Source organism: Heptranchias perlo, chromosome 43, assembly GCF_035084215.1.
Source record: "Heptranchias perlo isolate sHepPer1 chromosome 43, sHepPer1.hap1, whole genome shotgun sequence".
Lineage (NCBI taxonomy): Eukaryota > Metazoa > Chordata > Chondrichthyes > Hexanchiformes > Hexanchidae > Heptranchias > Heptranchias perlo.
This window is the reverse complement of record NC_090367.1, coordinates 8,488,352-8,507,277: the sequence shown is the minus strand read 5'-3', so window position 1 is coordinate 8,507,277 and position 18,926 is coordinate 8,488,352. Positions and strand designations below refer to the sequence as shown.

At 51.4% G+C, this 18,926-nt stretch overlaps 1 long non-coding RNA gene across 1 annotated transcript in view; it reads left to right on the top strand.

The window, feature by feature from the left end:
- The window catches only part of LOC137306491 (uncharacterized), a 51,668-nt gene that overhangs the window by 11,050 nt on the left and 21,692 nt on the right, over window positions 1-18,926 (top strand). Inside the window, exon 2 of the long non-coding RNA XR_010958891.1 lies at window positions 18,690-18,758. This is a non-coding gene — a long non-coding RNA (uncharacterized lncRNA). The remainder of the gene's footprint in view (window positions 1-18,689; window positions 18,759-18,926) is intronic.

The window sequence follows — 18,926 nt, the reverse complement described above, 5'->3', positions numbered from 1 at the left end:
TCCAGATGGAGCTTTACTCTGTATTTGCTCTGTGCTATACCTGATCTTGGAGTGTTTGATAGGACAGTGCAGAGGGAGGTTTACTCTGGATTTGCCCTGTGCTGTACCTGCCCTGGGAGTGTTTGATGGGACAGTGTGGAGGGAGCTTTACTCTGTATCTAACCCGTGCTGTACCTGGCCTGGGAGTGTCTGATGGGACGGTGTGGAGGGAGCTTTACTCTGTATCTAACCCGTTCTGGACCTGCCATGGGAAAGTTTGATGGGACAGTGTAGAGGGAGCTTTACTTGATATCTAACCCATGCCGTACCTGCTCTGGGAGTGTTTAATGGGACAGTGTAGATGGTGCTTCACTCTGTATCTAACCCGTGCTGTCTCTGCCCTGCGAGTGTTTGATTTGACATTGTCGAGGGAGCTTTACTCTGTATCTAACCCATGCTGTACCTGCCCTGGGAGTGTTTGATGGGACAGTGTAGAGGGAGCTTTACTCTGTATCTAACCCTGTACCTGCCCTGGGAGTGTTTGATGGGACAGTGTAGAGGGAGCTTTACTCTGTATCTAACCCGTGCTGTACCTGCCCTGGGAGTGTTTGATGGGTCAGTGTAGAGGGAGCTTTACTCTGTATCTAATCCATGCTGTACCTGCCCTTGGTGTGTTTGATGGGTCAGTGTAGAGGGAGCTTTACTCTGTATCTAACCCGTGCTGTACCTACCCTTGGTGTGTTTGATGGGTCAGTGTAGAGGGAGCTTTACTCTGTATCTAACCCATGCTATACCTGCCCTTGGTGTGTTTGATGGGTCAGTGTAGAGGGAGCTTTACTCTGTACCTAACCCATGCTGTACCAGCCCTGGGAGTGTTTGATGGGACAGTGCAGAGGGAGCTTTACTCTGTATTTGTCCTGTGCTGTACATGCCCTGGGAGTTTTGATAGGACAGTATAGAGGGAGTTTTACTTTGTATCTAACCCGTGCTGTACCTGCCCTGGGAGTGTTTGATGGGACAGTGTAGAGGGAGCTTTACTCTGTATCTAACCCTGTACGTGACCTGAGAGTGTTTGATGGGACAGTGTAGAGGGAGCTTTATTCTATCTAACCGGTACTGTACCTGCCCTGGGAGTGTCCTGTGCTGTACATGCCCTGGGAGTTTTGATAGGACAGTATAGAGGGAGTTTTACTTTGTATCTAACCCGTGCAATCTAACCCGTGCTGTACCTGCCCTGGGAGTGTTTGATGAGACACTGTAGAGTGAGCTTTGCTCTGTATCTAACCCGTGCTGTACCTGCCCTGGGACTGTTTGATGGGACAGTGTAGAGTGAGCTTTGCTCTGTATCTAACCCGTGCTGTACCTGCCCTGGGCGTGTTTGATGTGACAGTGTAGAGGGAGCTTTACTCTGTATCTAACCCGTGCTGTACCTGCCCTGGGAGTGTTTGATGGGATAGTGAAGAGGGAGCTTTAGTCTGTATCAAACCCGTGCAGTCCCTGCCCTGTGAGTGTTTGATGGGACAGTGTCGAGGGAGCTTTCCTCTGTATCTAACCCGTGCAGTACCTGCCCTGTGAGTGTTTAATGGGACAGTGTAGAGGGAGCTTTCCTCTGTATCTAACCCATGCTGTACCTGCGCTGGGAGTGTTTGATGGGACAGTGCAGAGGGAGCTTTACTCTGTATCTAACCCTTGCTGTGTCTGCCCTGGGAGTGTTTGATGGGACAGTGTAGAGGGAGCTTTACTCTGTATCGAACCCGTGCTGTACCTGCCCTGGGAATGTTTGATGGGACAGTGTAGAGGGAGCTTTACTCTGTATCTAACCCATGCTGTACCTGCCCTGGGAGTGTTTGATGGGACAGTGTAGAGGGAGCTTTACTCTGTATCTAAACTGCGCTGCACCAGCCCTGGGAGTGTTTGATGGGACAGTGTAGAGGGAGCTTTACTCTGTATCCAACCCGTGCGGTACCTGCCCTGGGAGTGTTTGATGGGACAGTGTAGAGGGAGCTTTACTTGATATCTAACCCGTGCTGTACCTTCCCTGGGAGTGTTTGATGGGACAGTGTAGAGGGAGCTTTATTCTGTATCTAACCCGTGCTGTACCTGCCCTGGGATTATTTGATGGGACAGTGTAGAGGGAGCTATACTCTGTCTCTAACCCGTGCTGTACCTGCCCTGGGAGTGTTTTAATGGGGACAGTGTAGAGGCAGCTTTACTCTGTAATCTCACCGGTGCTGTACCTGCCCAGGGAGTGTTTGATGGGACAGTGTGGAGCAAGATTTACTGTGTATATAACTCATGTTGTACCTGCCCTGCGAGTGTTTGATGCGACAGTGTAGAAGGAGCATTACTCTGTATCTAACCTGTGCTGTACCTGCCTTTGGAGTGTTTGGGACAGTGTGGAGGGAGCTTTGCCCTGTACCTCACCTGTCTGTACCTGCCCTAGGAGTGTTTGATGGGACAGTGTAGAGGGAGCTTTACTCTGTATCTAACCCGTGCTGTACCTGCCCTGTGAATGTTTGATGGGACAGTGCAGAGGGAGATTTACTCTGTATCTAACCCTGTACCTGCCCTGGGAGTGTTTGATGGGACAGTGTTGAGGTAGCTTTACTCTGTATCTAACCCGTGCTGTACCTGCCCTGGGATTATTTGATGGGACAGTGTGGAGGGAGCATTACTCTGTCTCTAACCTGTGCTGTACCTGCCTTTGGAGTGTTTGGGACAGTGTAGAGGGAGATTTACTCTGTATCTAACCCTGTACCTGCCCTTGGAGTGTTTTAATGGGGACAGCGTCGAGGCAGCTTTACTCTGTAATCTAACCCGTGCTGTAGCTGCCTAGGGAGTGTTTGATGGGACAGTGTGGAGGGAGATTTACTGTGTATGTAACTCATGTTGTACCTGCCCTGCGAGTGTTTGATGCGACAGTGTTGAGGTAGCTTTACTCTGTATCTAACTTGTGTTGTAACTGCCCTGGGAGTCTTTGATGGGACAGTGTAGAGGGAGCTTTACTCTGTATCTAATCCTTGCTGTACCTGCCCTGGGAGTATTTGATGGGAAGGTGTGGAGAGGGAGCTTTACTCTGTATCTAACCCTGTACCTGCCATGGGATTATTTGATGGGACAGTGTCGAGGGAGCTTTACTCTGTATCTAACCCGTGCTGTACCTGCCCTGGGAGTGTTTGAGGGGACAGTGTAGAGGGAGCTTTACTCTGTATCTGACCCTTGCTGTACCTGCCCTGGGACTGTTTGATGGGACAGTGTAGAGGAAGCTTTACTTGATATCTAACCCATGCTGTACTTGCTCTGGGCGTGTTTGATGGGGAGAGTGTGAATGGAGCTTTACTCTGTATCTAACCGGTGCTGTACCTGCCCTGGGAGTGTTTAATGGGACAGTGTAGAGGGAGCTTTACTCTGTATCTAACTTGTGTTGTACCTTCCCTGGGAGTGTTTGTTGGGACAGTTTAGTGGGAGCTTTACTCTACATCTAAACCACTCTATACCTGCCCTGGGAGTGTTTGATGGGACAGTGTAGAGGGAGCTTTACTCTGTATCTAACCCTGTACCTGCCCTGGGAGTGTTTGATGGGACAGTGTGGAGGGAGCTTTACTCTGTATCTAACCCTGTACCTGCCCTGGGAGTGTTTGATGGGACAGTGTGGAGGGAGCTTTACTCTGTATCTAACCCTGTACCTGCCCTGGGAGTGTTTGATGGGACAGTGTGGAGGGAGCTTTACTCTGTATCTAACCCGTGCTATACCTGCCCTGGGAGTGTTTGATGGGACAGTGTAGAGGGAGCTTTACTCTGTATCTAACCCGTGCTATACCTGCCCTTGGGAGTGTTTGATGGGACAGTGTGGAGGGAGCATTACTCTGTGTCTAACCCGTGCTGTACCTGCCCTGGGAGTGTTTGGGAAAGTGTAGAGGGAGATTTACTCGATATCTAACCCATGCTGTATCTGCCCTGAGAGTGTTTGATGGGACACTGTGGAGGGAGTTTTCCTCTATATCTGCACCACACTATACCTGCCCTTGGAGTGTTTGATGGGACAGTGCAGAGGGAGCTTTACTCTGTATCTAACCCTGTACCTGCCCTGGGAATGTTTGATGGGACAGTATAGAGGGAGCTTTACTCTGTATCTAACCCATGCTGTACCTGCCTTTGGAGTGTTTGGGACAGTGTAGAGGGAGCTTTACTCTGTATCGATCCTGTGAGTGTTTGATGGGACTGTGTAAATGGAGCTTTACTCTGTATCTAACCCATGCTGTATCTGCCCTGAGAGTGTTTGATGGGACAGTGTGGAGGGAGCTTTACTCTGTATCGAACCCTGTACCTGCCCTGGGAATGTTTGATGGGACAGTATAGAGGGAGCTTTACTCTGTATCTAACCCATGCTGTACCTGCCTTTGGAGTGTTTGGGACAGTGTAGAGGGAGCTTTACTCTGTATCGATCCTGTGAGTGTTTGATGGGACTGTGTAAATGGAGCTTTACTCTGTATCTAACCCATGCTGTATCTGCCCTGAGAGTGTTTGATGGGACAGTGTGGAGGGAGCTTTACTCTGTATCGAACCCTGTACCTGCCCTGGGAATGTTTGATGGGACAGTATAGAGGGAGCTTTACTCTGTATCTAACTTGTGTTTGACCTGCCCTGGGATTATTTGATGGGACAGTGTGGAGGGAGCTATACTCTGTCTCTAATCCGTGCTGTACCTGCCCTGGGAGTGTTTTAATGGGACAGTGTAGAGGGAGCTTTACTCTGTATCAAACCCTGTACCTGCCCTGGGAGTGTTTGATGGGACAGTGTAGAGGGAGCTTTACTCTGTATCCAACTTGTGTTGTACCAGCCATGGGAGTGTTTGATGGGACAGTGTGGAGGGAGCATTACTCTGTGTCTAACCCATGCTGTACCTGCCTTAGGAGTGTTTGGGACAGTGTAGAGGGAGCTTTGCCCTGTTCCTCACCTGTCTGTACCTGCCCTAGGAGTGTTTGATGGGACAGTGCAGAGGGAGATTTACTCGATATCTAACCCATGCTGTACCTGCCCTGAGAGTGTTTGATGGGACAGTGCAGAGGGAGCTTTACTCTGTATCTAACCCATGCTGTACCTGCCCTGGGAGTGTTTGATGGGACAGTGCAGAGGGAGCTTTACTCTGTATCTAACCCATGCTGTACCTGCCCTGGGAGTGTTTGATGGGACAGTGTCGAGGGAGCTTTACTCTATATCTAACTTGTGTTTTACCTGCCCTGGGATTATTTGATGGGACAGTGTGGAGGGAGCATTACTCTGTCTCTAACCTGTGCTGTACCTGCCTTTGGAGTGTTTGGGACAGTGAAGGGGGAGCTTTGCCCTGTATCTCACCTGTCTGTACCTGCCCTTGGAGTGTTTTAATGGGGACAGTGTAGAGGCAGCTTTACTCTGTAATCTAACCCGTGCTGTACCTGCCCTGGGAGTGTTTGATGGGACAGTGTAGAGGGAGATTTACTCGATATCTAACCCATGCTGTACCTGCCCTGAGAGTGTTTGATGGGACAGTGTAGAGGGAGATTTACTCGATATCTAACCCATGCTGTACCTGCCCTGAGAGGTTTTGATGGGACAGCGTAGAGGGAGCTTTACTCTGTATCTAACCCGTGCTGTACCTGCCCTGAGAGGTTTTGATGGGACAGTGTAGAGGGAGATTTACTCTGTATCTAACCCATGCTACACCTGCCCTGAGAGTGTTTGATGGGACAGTGTGGAGGGAGATTTACTCTGTATATAACTCATGTTGCACCTGCCCCGTGAATGTTTGGTGCAACAGTGTTGAGGGAGTTTTACTCTATATCTGCACCACACTATACCTGCCCTTGGAGTGTTTGATGGGACAGTGTAGAGGGAGCTTTACTCTGTATCTAACCCTGTACCTGCCCTGGGAGTGTTTGATGGGACAGTGTGGAGGGAGATTTACTCGATATCTAACCCATGCTGTACCTGCCCTGAGAGTGTTTGATGGGACAGTGTAGAGGGAGATTTACTCGATATCTAACCCATGCTGTACCTGCCCTGAGAGTGTTTGATGGGACAGTGTGGAGGGAGCTTTACTCGATATCTAACCCATGCTGTACCTGCCCTGAGAGGTTTTGATGGGACAGTGTAGAGGGAGATTTACTCTGTATCTAACCCATGCTATACCTGCCCTGAGAGTGTTTGATGGGACAGTGTGGAGGGAGATTTACTCTGTATATAACTCATGTTGCACCTGCCCTGTGAGTGTTTGGTGCAACAGTGTTGAGGGAGTTTTACTCTATATCTGCACCACACTATACCTGCCCTTGGAGTGTTTGATGGGACAGTGTAGAGGGAGCTTTACTCTGTCTCTAACCCGTGCTGTACCTGCCCTGGGATTATTTGATGGGACAGTGTGGAGGGAGCTTTACTCTGTATCTAACCCGTGCTGTACCTGCCCTGGGAGTGTTTGATGGGACATTGTAGATGGAGCTTTACTCTTTATCTAACCCGTGCTGTACCTGCCCTGGGAGTGTTTGATGGGACAGTGTGGAGGGAGCTTTACTCTGTGTCTAACCCGTGCTGTACCTGCCTTTGGAGTGTTTGGGACAGTGTGGAGGGAGCTTTGCCCTGTACCTCACCTGTCTGTACCTGCCCTGGGAGTGTTTGATGGGGACAGTGTAGATGGAGCTTTACTCTCCATCGAACCTGTGCTGGTCCTGCCCTGTGAGTGTTTGATGGGACAGTGCAGAGGGAGATTTACTCGATATCTAACTTGTGTTGTACCTGCCCTGGGAGTGTTTGATGGGACAGTGTGGAGGGAGCATTACTCTGTGTCTAACCTGTGCTGTACCTGCCTTTGGGGTGTTTGGGACAGTGTAGAGGGAGCTTTGCCCTGTATCTCACCTGTCTGTACCTGCCCTTGGAGTGTTTTCATGGGGACAGTGTAGAGGCAGCTTTACTCTGTAATCTAACCCGTGCTGTAGCTGCCCAGGGAGTGTTTGATGGGACAGTGTGGAGGGAGATTTACTGTGTATATAACTCATGTTGTACCTGCCCTGGGAGTGTTTGATGGGACAGTGTAGAGGGAGCTTTACTCTGTATCTAACCCGTGCTGTACCTGCCCTGGGAGTGTTTGACGGGACAGTGTCGAGGGAGCTTTACTCTGTATCTAACCCTGTACCTGCCCTGGGAGTGTTTGATGGGATAGTGTAGAGGGAGCTTTACTCTGTATCTAACCCTGTACCTGCCCTGGGAGTGTTTGATGGGACAGTGTACAGGGAGATTTACTCGATATCTAACCCATGCTGTACCTGCCCTGAGAGTGTTTGATGGGACAGTGTGGAGGGAGCTTTACTCGATATCTAACCCATGCTGTACCTGCCCTGAGAGGTTTTGATGGGACAGCGTCGAGGGAGCTTTACTCTGTATCTAACCCGTGCTGTACCTGCCCTGAGAGGTTTTGATGGGACAGTGTAGAGGGAGATTTACTCTGTATCTAACCCATGCTATACCTGCCCTGAGAGTGTTTGATGGGACAGTGTGGAGGGAGATTTACTCTGTATATAACTCATGTTGCACCTGCCCTGTGAGTGTTTGGTGCAACAGTGTTGAGGGAGTTTTACTCTATATCTGCACCACACTATACCTGCCCTTGGAGTGTTTGATGGGACAGTGTAGAGGGAGCTTTACTCTGTCTCTAACCCGTGCTGTACCTGCCCTGGGATTATTTGATGGGACAGTGTGGAGGGAGCTTTACTCTGTATCTAACCCGTGCTGTACCTGCCCTGGGAGTGTTTGATGGGACATTGTAGATGGAGCTTTACTCTTTATCTAACCCGTGCTGTACCTGCCCTGGGAGTGTTTGATGGGACAGTGTGGAGGGAGCTTTACTCTGTGTCTAACCCGTGCTGTACCTGCCTTTGGAGTGTTTGGGACAGTGTGGAGGGAGCTTTGCCCTGTACCTCACCTGTCTGTACCTGCCCTGGGAGTGTTTGATGGGGACAGTGTAGATGGAGCTTTACTCTCCATCGAACCTGTGCTGGTCCTGCCCTGTGAGTGTTTGATGGGACAGTGCAGAGGGAGATTTACTCGATATCTAACTTGTGTTGTACCTGCCCTGGGAGTGTTTGATGGGACAGTGTGGAGGGAGATTTACTCGATATCTAACCCATGCTGTACCTGCCCTGAGAGTGTTTGATGGGACAGTGTAGAGGGAGATTTACTCGATATCTAACCCATGCTGTACCTGCCCTGAGAGTGTTTGATGGGACAGTGTGGAGGGAGCTTTACTCGATATCTAACCCATGCTGTACCTGCCCTGAGAGGTTTTGATGGGACAGTGTAGAGGGAGATTTACTCTGTATCTAACCCATGCTATACCTGCCCTGAGAGTGTTTGATGGGACAGTGTGGAGGGAGATTTACTCTGTATATAACTCATGTTGCACCTGCCCTGTGAGTGTTTGGTGCAACAGTGTTGAGGGAGTTTTACTCTATATCTGCACCACACTATACCTGCCCTTGGAGTGTTTGATGGGACAGTGTAGAGGGAGCTTTACTCTGTCTCTAACCCGTGCTGTACCTGCCCTGGGATTATTTGATGGGACAGTGTGGAGGGAGCTTTACTCTGTATCTAACCCGTGCTGTACCTGCCCTGGGAGTGTTTGATGGGACATTGTAGATGGAGCTTTACTCTTTATCTAACCCGTGCTGTACCTGCCCTGGGAGTGTTTGATGGGACAGTGTGGAGGGAGCTTTACTCTGTGTCTAACCCGTGCTGTACCTGCCTTTGGAGTGTTTGGGACAGTGTGGAGGGAGCTTTGCCCTGTACCTCACCTGTCTGTACCTGCCCTGGGAGTGTTTGATGGGGACAGTGCAGATGGAGCTTTACTCTCCATCGAACCTGTGCTGGTCCTGCCCTGTGAGTGTTTGATGGGACAGTGCAGAGGGAGATTTACTCGATATCTAACTTGTGTTGTACCTGCCCTGGGAGTGTTTGATGGGACAGTGTGGAGGGAGCATTACTCTGTGTCTAACCTGTGCTGTACCTGCCTTTGGGGTGTTTGGGACAGTGTAGAGGGAGCTTTGCCCTGTATCTCACCTGTCTGTACCTGCCCTTGGAGTGTTTTCATGGGGACAGTGTAGAGGCAGCTTTACTCTGTAATCTAACCCGTGCTGTAGCTGCCCAGGGAGTGTTTGATGGGACAGTGTGGAGGGAGATTTACTGTGTATATAACTCATGTTGTACCTGCCCTGGGAGTGTTTGATGGGACAGTGTAGAGGGAGCTTTACTCTGTATCTAACCCGTGCTGTACCTGCCCTGGGAGTGTTTGACGGGACAGTGTCGAGGGAGCTTTACTCTGTATCTAACCCTGTACCTGCCCTGGGAGTGTTTGATGGGACAGTGTAGAGGGAGCTTTACTCTGTATCTAACCCTGTACCTGCCCTGGGAGTGTTTGATGGGACAGTGTACAGGGAGATTTACTCGATATCTAACCCATGCTGTACCTGCCCTGAGAGTGTTTGATGGGACAGTGTGGAGGGAGCTTTACTCGATATCTAACCCATGCTGTACCTGCCCTGAGAGGTTTTGATGGGACAGCGTCGAGGGAGCTTTACTCTGTATCTAACCCGTGCTGTACCTGCCCTGAGAGGTTTTGATGGGACAGTGTAGAGGGAGATTTACTCTGTATCTAACCCATGCTATACCTGCCCTGAGAGTGTTTGATGGGACAGTGTGGAGGGAGATTTACTCTGTATATAACTCATGTTGCACCTGCCCTGTGAGTGTTTGGTGCAACAGTGTTGAGGGAGTTTTACTCTATATCTGCACCACACTATACCTGCCCTTGGAGTGTTTGATGGGACAGTGTAGAGGGAGCTTTACTCTGTCTCTAACCCGTGCTGTACCTGCCCTGGGATTATTTGATGGGACAGTGTGGAGGGAGCTTTACTCTGTATCTAACCCGTGCTGTACCTGCCCTGGGAGTGTTTGATGGGACATTGTAGATGGAGCTTTACTCTTTATCTAACCCGTGCTGTACCTGCCCTGGGAGTGTTTGATGGGACAGTGTGGAGGGAGCTTTACTCTGTGTCTAACCCGTGCTGTACCTGCCTTTGGAGTGTTTGGGACAGTGTGGAGGGAGCTTTGCCCTGTACCTCACCTGTCTGTACCTGCCCTGGGAGTGTTTGATGGGGACAGTGTAGATGGAGCTTTACTCTCCATCGAACCTGTGCTGGTCCTGCCCTGTGAGTGTTTGATGGGACAGTGCAGAGGGAGATTTACTCGATATCTAACTTGTGTTGTACCTGCCCTGGGAGTGTTTGATGGGACAGTGTGGAGGGAGCATTACTCTGTGTCTAACCTGTGCTGTACCTGCCTTTGGGGTGTTTGGGACAGTGTAGAGGGAGCTTTGCCCTGTATCTCACCTGTCTGTACCTGCCCTTGGAGTGTTTTCATGGGGACAGTGTAGAGGCAGCTTTACTCTGTAATCTAACCCGTGCTGTAGCTGCCCAGGGAGTGTTTGATGGGACAGTGTGGAGGGAGATTTACTGTGTATATAACTCATGTTGTACCTGCCCTGGGAGTGTTTGATGGGACAGTGTAGAGGGAGCTTTACTCTGTATCTAACCCGTGCTGTACCTGCCCTGGGAGTGTTTGACGGGACAGTGTCGAGGGAGCTTTACTCTGTATCTAACCCTGTACCTGCCCTGGGAGTGTTTGATGGGACAGTGTAGAGGGAGCTTTACTCTGTATCTAACCCTGTACCTGCCCTGGGAGTGTTTGATGGGACAGTGTACAGGGAGCTTTACTCTGTATCTAACCCTGTACCTGCCCTGGGAGTGTTTGATGGGACAGTGTACAGGGAGCTTTACTCTGTATCTAACCCATGCTGTACCTGCCCTGGGAGTGTTTGATGGGACAGTGTAGAGGGAGCTCTGTCTGTGATTGTTGATGCAGTGGTAAATCTGGGGATCATTTTCCATTTTCCATCCCTCCCCTTGTTGAGCAGAAGATTGACAAAAGCCAAATCCAAAACAAAGAAATGTAAGTAGGAAATTAAGAATTAAGGCACGATATTAATCCCTCTGGGGACTGAGAGACGTGGAGAATGAATTTGTTTTGTAGAATACATTGTAGAAGAAAGAAAGATAGAATAAACTTGAATTTGTAAAACACCTTTTTTGACCTCAGGATGTCCCAAAGCACTTTACAGCCAATGAAGTACTTTTGTAACGTCGCAACTAATTTGCGCACAGCAAGATCCCACAAACAGCAACATGATAATGAGCAGATCATCTGCTTTCATGATGTTGCTTGAAGGATAAATATTGGCCCCAGGACACCGGGGAGAACTCCCCCCCTGCTCTTCTTCCAATAGTGGCCGTGGGATCTTTTACATCCACCTGAGAGGGGCAGACGGGGCCTCGGTTTAATGTCTCATTCGAAAGACGGCACCTCCGACAGCGCAGAGCTCCCTCAGTACCGGCACTGGGAGTGTCGGCCTGGATTATGGGGCTCAAGTCTCTGGAGTGGGGGCTCGAACCCACGACCTCCTGACTCAGGGGCAGGTGTACGATTAAAAAATGAAGATAGAAACAGGTCATGTTCTTGTACCCCTGGGGAGGAGCTGGAGACTTATATAGCAAGATAGACCAACAGGAGCATCCCACAGAGAGTGAGGGAGGGGAGGGGATGTGGTGATTGGCTTGGCGATGGGATGGGCCTTTGTCCAGGGTCTCAGGGTGAACTGACACAGGCCTGGGAATTATAGTCAAGAACACTTCGTAACCAGAATTCAGCCATTTGATCATTAAACCACCGAGGCCAGACTGAGAAATTGCTGCTTCATGTTTGATTCACCCATTGGAACAAAGGACTACAAGGACTGCAAGGACGATTTGACTCATCGAAGCCCATCCCTCCAGTCCCCTAACACTCCCATCGAAGCCCATCCCTCCAGTCCCCTAACTCTCCCATCGAAGCCCATCCCTCCAGTCCCCTAACTCTCCCATCGAAGCCCATCCCTCCAGTCCCCTAACTCTCCCATCGAAGCCCATCCCTCCTGTCCCCTAACTCTCCCATCGAAGCCCATCCCTCCAGTCCCCTAACTCTCCCATCGAAGCCCATCCCTCTAGTCCCCTAACTCTCCCATCGAAGCCCATCCCTCCAGTCCCCTAACTCTCCCATCGAAGCCCATCCCTCCTGTCCCCTAACTCTCCCATCGAAGCCCATCTCTCCAGTCCCCTAACACTCCCATCGAAGCCCATCCCTCCAGTCCCCTAACTCTCCCATCGAAGCCCATCCCTCCAGTCCCCTAACTCCCCCATCGAAGCCCATCCCTCCAGTCCCCTAACACTCCCATCGAAGCCCATCCCTCTAGTCCCCTAACTCCCCCATCGAAGCCCATCCCTCTAGTCCCCTAACTCTCCCATCGAAGCCCATCCCTCTAGTCCCCTAACTCTCCCATCGAAGCCCATCCCTCCAGTCCCCTAACTCTCCCATCGAAGCCCATCCCCCCAGTCCCCTAACTCTCCCATCGAAGCCCATCCCTCCAGTCCCCTAACTCTCCCATCGAAGCCCATCCCTCCAGTCCCCTAACACTCCCATCGAAGCCCATCCCTCCAGTCCCCTAACTCTCCCATCGAAGCCCATCCCTCCAGTCCCCTAACTCCCCCATCGAAGCCCATCCCTCCAGTCCCCTAACTCTCCCATCGAAGCCCATCCCTCCAGTCCCCTAACTCTCCCATCGAAGCCCATCCCTCCAGTCCCCTAACTCCCCCATCGAAGCCCATCCCTCTAGTCCCCTAACTCTCCCATCGAAGCCCATCCCTCCAGTCCCCTAACTCTCCCATCGAAGCCCATCCCTCTAGTCCCCTAACTCCCCCATCGAAGCCCATCCCTCTAGTCCCCTAACTCTCCCATCGAAGCCCATCCCTCTCATCCCCTAACTCTCCCATCGAAGCCCATCCCTCCAGTCCCCTAACTCTCCCATCGAAGCCCATCCCTCTAGTCCCCTAACTCTCCCATCGAAGCCCATCCCTCTAGTCCCCTAACTCTCCCATCGAAGCCCATCCCTCTCGTCCCCTAACTCTCCCATCGAAGCCCATCCCTCCAGTCCCCTAACTCTCCCATCGAAGCCCATCCCTCTAGTCCCCTAACTCTCCCATCGAAGCCCATCCCTCTAGTCCCCTAACTCTCCCATCGAAGCCCATCCCTCCAGTCCCCTAACTCTCCCATCGAAGCCCATCCCTCTAGTCCCCTAACTCTCCCATCGAAGCCCATCCCTCCAGTCCCCTAACTCTCCCATCGAAGCCCATCCCTCTAGTCCCCTAACTCCCCCATCGAAGCCCATCCCTCTCATCCCCTAACTCTCCCATCGAAGCCCATCCCTCCAGTCCCCTAACTCTCCCATCGAAGCCCATCCCTCTAGTCCCCTAACTCTCCCATCGAAGCCCATCCCTCTAGTCCCCTAACTCTCCCATCGAAGCCCATCCCTCTCGTCCCCTAACTCTCCCATCGAAGCCCATCCCTCCAGTCCCCTAACTCTCCCATCGAAGCCCATCCCTCTAGTCCCCTAACTCTCCCATCGAAGCCCATCCCTCCAGTCCCCTAACTCTCCCATCGAAGCCCATCCCTCCAGTCCCCTAACTCTCCCATCGAAGCCCATCCCTCTAGTCCCCTAACTCTCCCATCGAAGCCCATCCCTCTAGTCCCCTAACTCTCCCATCGAAGCCCATCCCTCCAGTCCCCTAACTCTCCCATCGAAGCCCATCCCTCCAGTCCCCTAACTCTCCCATCGAAGCCCATCCCTCTAGTGCCCTAACTCTCCCATCGAAGCCCATCCCTCTAGTCCCCTAACTCTCCCATCGAAGCCCATCCCTCCAGTCCCCTAACTCTCCCATCGAAGCCCATCCCTCTAGTCCCCTAACTCTCCCATCGAAGCCCATCCCTCTAGTCCCCTAACTCTCCCATCGAAGCCCATCCCTCCTGTCCCCTAACTCTCCCATCGAAGCCCATCCCTCTCATCCCCTAACTCTCCCATCGAAGCCCATCCCTCTAGTCCCCTAACTCTCCCATCGAAGCCCATCCCTCCTGTCCCCTAACTCTCCCATCGAAGCCCATCCCTCTCATCCCCTAACTCTCCCATCGAAGCCCATCCCTCCAGTCCCCTAACTCTCCCATCGAAGCCCATCCCTCTAGTCCCCTAACTCTCCCATCGAAGCCCATCCCTCTCATCCCCTAACTCTCCCATCAAAGCCCATCCCTCCAGTCCCCTAACTCTCCCATCAAAGCCCATCCCTCCAGTCCCCTAACTCTCCCATCGAAGCCCATCCCTCCAGTCCCCTAACTCTCCCATCGAAGCCCATCCCTCCAGTCCCCTAACTCTCCCATCGAAGCCCATCCCTCTAGTCCCCTAACTCTCCCATCGAAGCCCATCCCTCTAGTCCCCTAACTCTCCCATCGAAGCCCATCCCTCTAGTCCCCTAACTCTCCCATCGAAGCCCATCCCTCTAGTCCCCTAACTCTCCCATCGAAGCCCATCCCCCAGTCCCCTAACTCTCCCATCGAAGCCCATCCCTCTAGTCCCCTAACTCTCCCATCGAAGCCCATCCCTCTCGTCCCCTAACTCTCCCATCGAAGCCCATCCTTCTAGTCCCCTAACTCTCCCATCGAAGCCCATCCCTCCAGTCCCCTAACTCTCCCATCGAAGCCCATCCCTCCAGTCCCCTAACTCTCCCATCGAAGCCCATCCCTCCAGTCCCCTAACTCTCCCATCGAAGCCCATCCCCCAGCCCCCTAACTCTCCCATCGAAGCCCATCCCCCAGCCCCCTAACTCTCCCATCGAAGCCCATCCCTCCAGTCCCCTAACTCTCCCATCGAAGCCCATCCCTCCAGTCCCCTAACTCTCCCATCGAAGCCCATCCCTCTAGTCCCCTAACTCTCCCATCGAAGCCCATCCCTCCAGTCCCCATCGAAGCCAGTGATCATGCTTGTCATCGGCTGCCTAGGCCTCAGCCTGAGAATGGGCCTGGTTTATCTCGTCTGTTGATTATTGTTCTCCCGCCCGGCCTGTCTGCGATCTGGGACTCGGTGTGTGGAGTTACTGGGCTCGAGTGACTTCCTGCCCCCCTCATAAAATATCAAGATTCCTTTCCTTCCCATGTTTTCCTTTCACTCTCCAATTCCCCCTCTCTCTATCCCCTACCCCACTCTCTTAATCGCCACTCTCTCACCCTTTCCCATCTCCTCCTCTTTCTCTATCTCTGTCCTTCTCTCTAATCCCTTCCCCACTCTCTCTTGCTGTCCATCCTCCACTTCTCACTGTACCTACCCCTACACTCTCTCTCCCCTACCCATACTGTCCCTTTCTCCATCTCCTCCCCGACTATCTCACTATCCCTTCCCCCACTTGCTCTCATCGAAATTACAACACAGAAACAGGCCATTCGGCCCAACCAGTCCGTGTTGGTGCTCACGCTCCACCCGAGCAAACAGCCCTGCTCACATTTACCCGCTCTGCTCCCTGATCCCTTTGTCTCCTTCATCCACCCTCATGTCCTCTCATTCTCCCTGGCTCTCCCCATTTTCCCTCTTTCTCTCTCTTTCTTTCTCTGTCGCATACACCCCTCTTTCACCCACTCTTTCATACTCCTCTTTCCTCTCTCTTTCTCTCTGTCTCTATCTCTCTGTGTTTCTCTCTTTATCTCTTTCTATCTCAATCTCTTTCTATCTAGATCTCTCTATCTCTGTGTCTCTCTCTCTTTAGCTCTCTGTCTCTCTCTCTCTCTCTCTGTTTCTCTCTCTCTCTATCTCTCTGTCTGTCTCTCTGTCTCTCTGTGTTTTTCTCTTTATTCACTATCTCGATCTCTCTCGCTAACTCTCTATCTCTCTCTCTCCTATCTCTCTCTCTAGCTCTCTGTCTCTATCCCTCTGTCTTTCTCTCTTTATCTCTCTCTATCTCTCTGTCTCTCTCTTTAGTTCTCTGTCTCTATCTCTGTGTTTCTCACTTTATCTCTCTCTCTCTCTCTTTCCTATCTCTCTCTACCTCTGTCTCTCTTTCTCTCTCTCTTTAGCTCTCTGTCTCTAGCTCTCCGTGTTTCTCTTTATCTCTCTCTATCTCTCTCTCTCTCTCGCTATCACTTTCTCTTTCTCTCCGAGCTCTCTCCATCTCTCTGACACTCTAGCTCTCTGTCTATCTCTCTGTGTTTCTCTCTTTATCTCTCTCTATCTCGATCTCTCTATCCCTCTCGCTATCTTTTTCTCTATCTCTTTCTCCTATCTCTCTGTTTCTCTCTCTCTACTCTCTGTCTGTCCCTCTTTATCTCTCTCTATCTTGTTCTCTCTATCCCTTTGTCTCTGTCTTTTTCCTTATCTCTCTCTATCTCTTTCTCTCTCTAAACTCAGGCTCATTCCCGCCATTTTCGACATCTCCTGATTACGCATACGTTTGGCCTGCAGCATCTCGAGAGTCGTCGGGTGACTGACCTTGCCGGGGGCGGAAGGGGGGTGGGAGCTGTGCGGAGGGGGAGGAGAGCCTCCCCTTGGAATATTAATGGGGATCCAGGACCGCCTTGGGCTGGCTCCGCACTGCTTTCCCCCAGCTCCAATCCAACTGGAAATAGAGGAAGGATCCAATAGCATGATAGGTCATTGAGAAATCAGCATGGGACAGATGGCTGATGGTCCTGTCACATCCCTCCCCCCACCCCATCTCCCCCAAAAGGCGGCATCCCAGGATCCCAGGAATGGGAGCGCCGGACAAAGGCAGTGGGACAAAGACGTTTCTTCCGCGAAATGTTAGTTGGGGACTGGAGATAGAAACAGCAGATTTACAAATCACTGCATCACGGCCTGATTAATGACTCATCCGTCAACTCAGGAGCCAGAGAAAGCAGCACGGGAGCAGGATAAAGAGCGAAGGGGTTTTCTGCTGAGAGCTTCAGATATCGAACAGGTGGAGCTGTGTCCAGGGGAGGCTCAGCCCTGCATTGATTAGAATGAACAGCCCGATGGATAAACACGGGGATCATTAGAGATAATGTTCAGGCAATGAATGGGAAGGGGTTTGGTCCATTGGGATTCTGTACAATGGGAGTGAATGGGAAGGGGTTTTGTCCATTGGGATTCTGTACAATGGGAGTGAATGGGAAGGGGTTTGGTCCATTGGGATTCTGTACAATGGGAGTGAATGGGAAGGGGTTTTGTCCATTGGGATTCTGTACAATGGGAGTGAATGGGAAGGGGTTTTGTCCATTGGGATTCTGTACAATGGGAGTGAATGGGAAGGGGTTTTGTCCATTGGGATTCTGTACAATGGGAGTGAATGGGAAGGGGTTTGGTCCATTGGGATTCTGTACAATGGGAGTGAATGGGAAGGGGTTTGGTCCGTTGGGATTCTATATAATGGGAGTGAATGGGAAGGGGTTTGGTCCATTGGGATTCTGTACAATGGGAGTGAATGGGAAGGGGTTTGGTCCATTGGGATTCTGTACAATGGGAGTGAATGGGAAGGGGTTTGGTCCGTTGGGATTCTATATAATGGGAGTGAATGGGAAGGGGTTTGGTCCATTGGGATTCTGTACAATGTGAGTGAATGGGAAGGGGTTTTGTCCATTGGGATTCTGTACAATGGGAGTGAATGGGAAGGGGTTTTGTCCATTGGGATTCTGTACAATGGGAGTGAATGGGAAGGGGTTTGGTCCATTGGGATTCTGTACAATGGGAGTGAATGGGAAGGGGTTTGGTCCATTGGGATTCTGTACAATGGGAGTGAATGGGAAGGGGTTTGGTCCGTTGGGATTCTATATAATGGGAGTGAATGGGAAGGGGTTTGGTCCATTGGGATTCTGTACAATGGGAGTGAATGGGAAGGGGTTTGGTCCATTGGGATTCTATACAATGGGAGTGAATGGGAAGGGGTTTGGTCCATTGGGATTCTGTACAATGGGAGTGAATGGGAAGGGGTTTGGTCCATTGGGATTCTGTACAATGGGAGTGAATGGGAAGGGGTTTGGTCCATTGGGATTGTGTACAATGGGAGTGAATGGGAAGGGGTTTGGTCCATTGGGATTGTGTACAATGGGAGTGAATGGGAAGGGGTTTGATCCATTTGGATTCTTTTTGATTTATTCTTGGGATGTGGGTACCACTGGTTGCCTTTATTGGCCATCCCTGGGTGCCCAGGGGGCATTGGGAGTCACCCACATCGAGTGAAGCTGGAGTCACGCAAAGGCCCAGACCAGGTGGGAGTGGCAGCTTCTCAATCCCCTCAGTCACCCAGTTGGGAGTTGGAGAAGTCGTTCAGTTCTTCCAAACAAACGACTAGATTGATTGACTTCACTTTCCAAAGTTGCCACGGTGGGATTTGATCTCAGTATCCGTGGGTGGCTGTTCCAGCACCAGTACCATGAGGCTACCATGCACTGGACGGCAGGAGTGGCCAGCAAGCCACCGAGGGAGCCTAACATCTCCAGGCCCATTTTCTGCAGGTTTGACCTCCACCAGTGACCCCTCAGCTGTCCCCTCTCCTTTCCAGTGGGAAAGTGCGGAGGTCGTCGCGGCCTGGCCGAGATCGAAGACCCACCCCCTCAAACAGCAGAGAAACCCCTGGGGATAACTGGTTCAGGTGATGGCCTAGGTTCTACGGCAGTTGAGTGAGGCCTCAATGCGATAGTGCTGTTTCTCCGCCTGTTAATCGCACTCTCTCCTGCCTCTGTTACAGATCATTGCTTTCGATGAACTGCGGACTGACTTTAAGAACCCCATTGACCAGTGTAATCCCATCCGAGCGGTAAGTATCCACCTCTCTGATCGTCGGTGAGCTCCGTCTGTCCACTGATCCACTGTCAGAATGGGAAGGGGTTTGGTCCATTGGGATTCTGTACAATGGGAGTGAATGGGAAGAGGTTTGGTCCATTGGGATTGTGTACAATGGGAGTGAATGGGAAGAGGTTTGGTC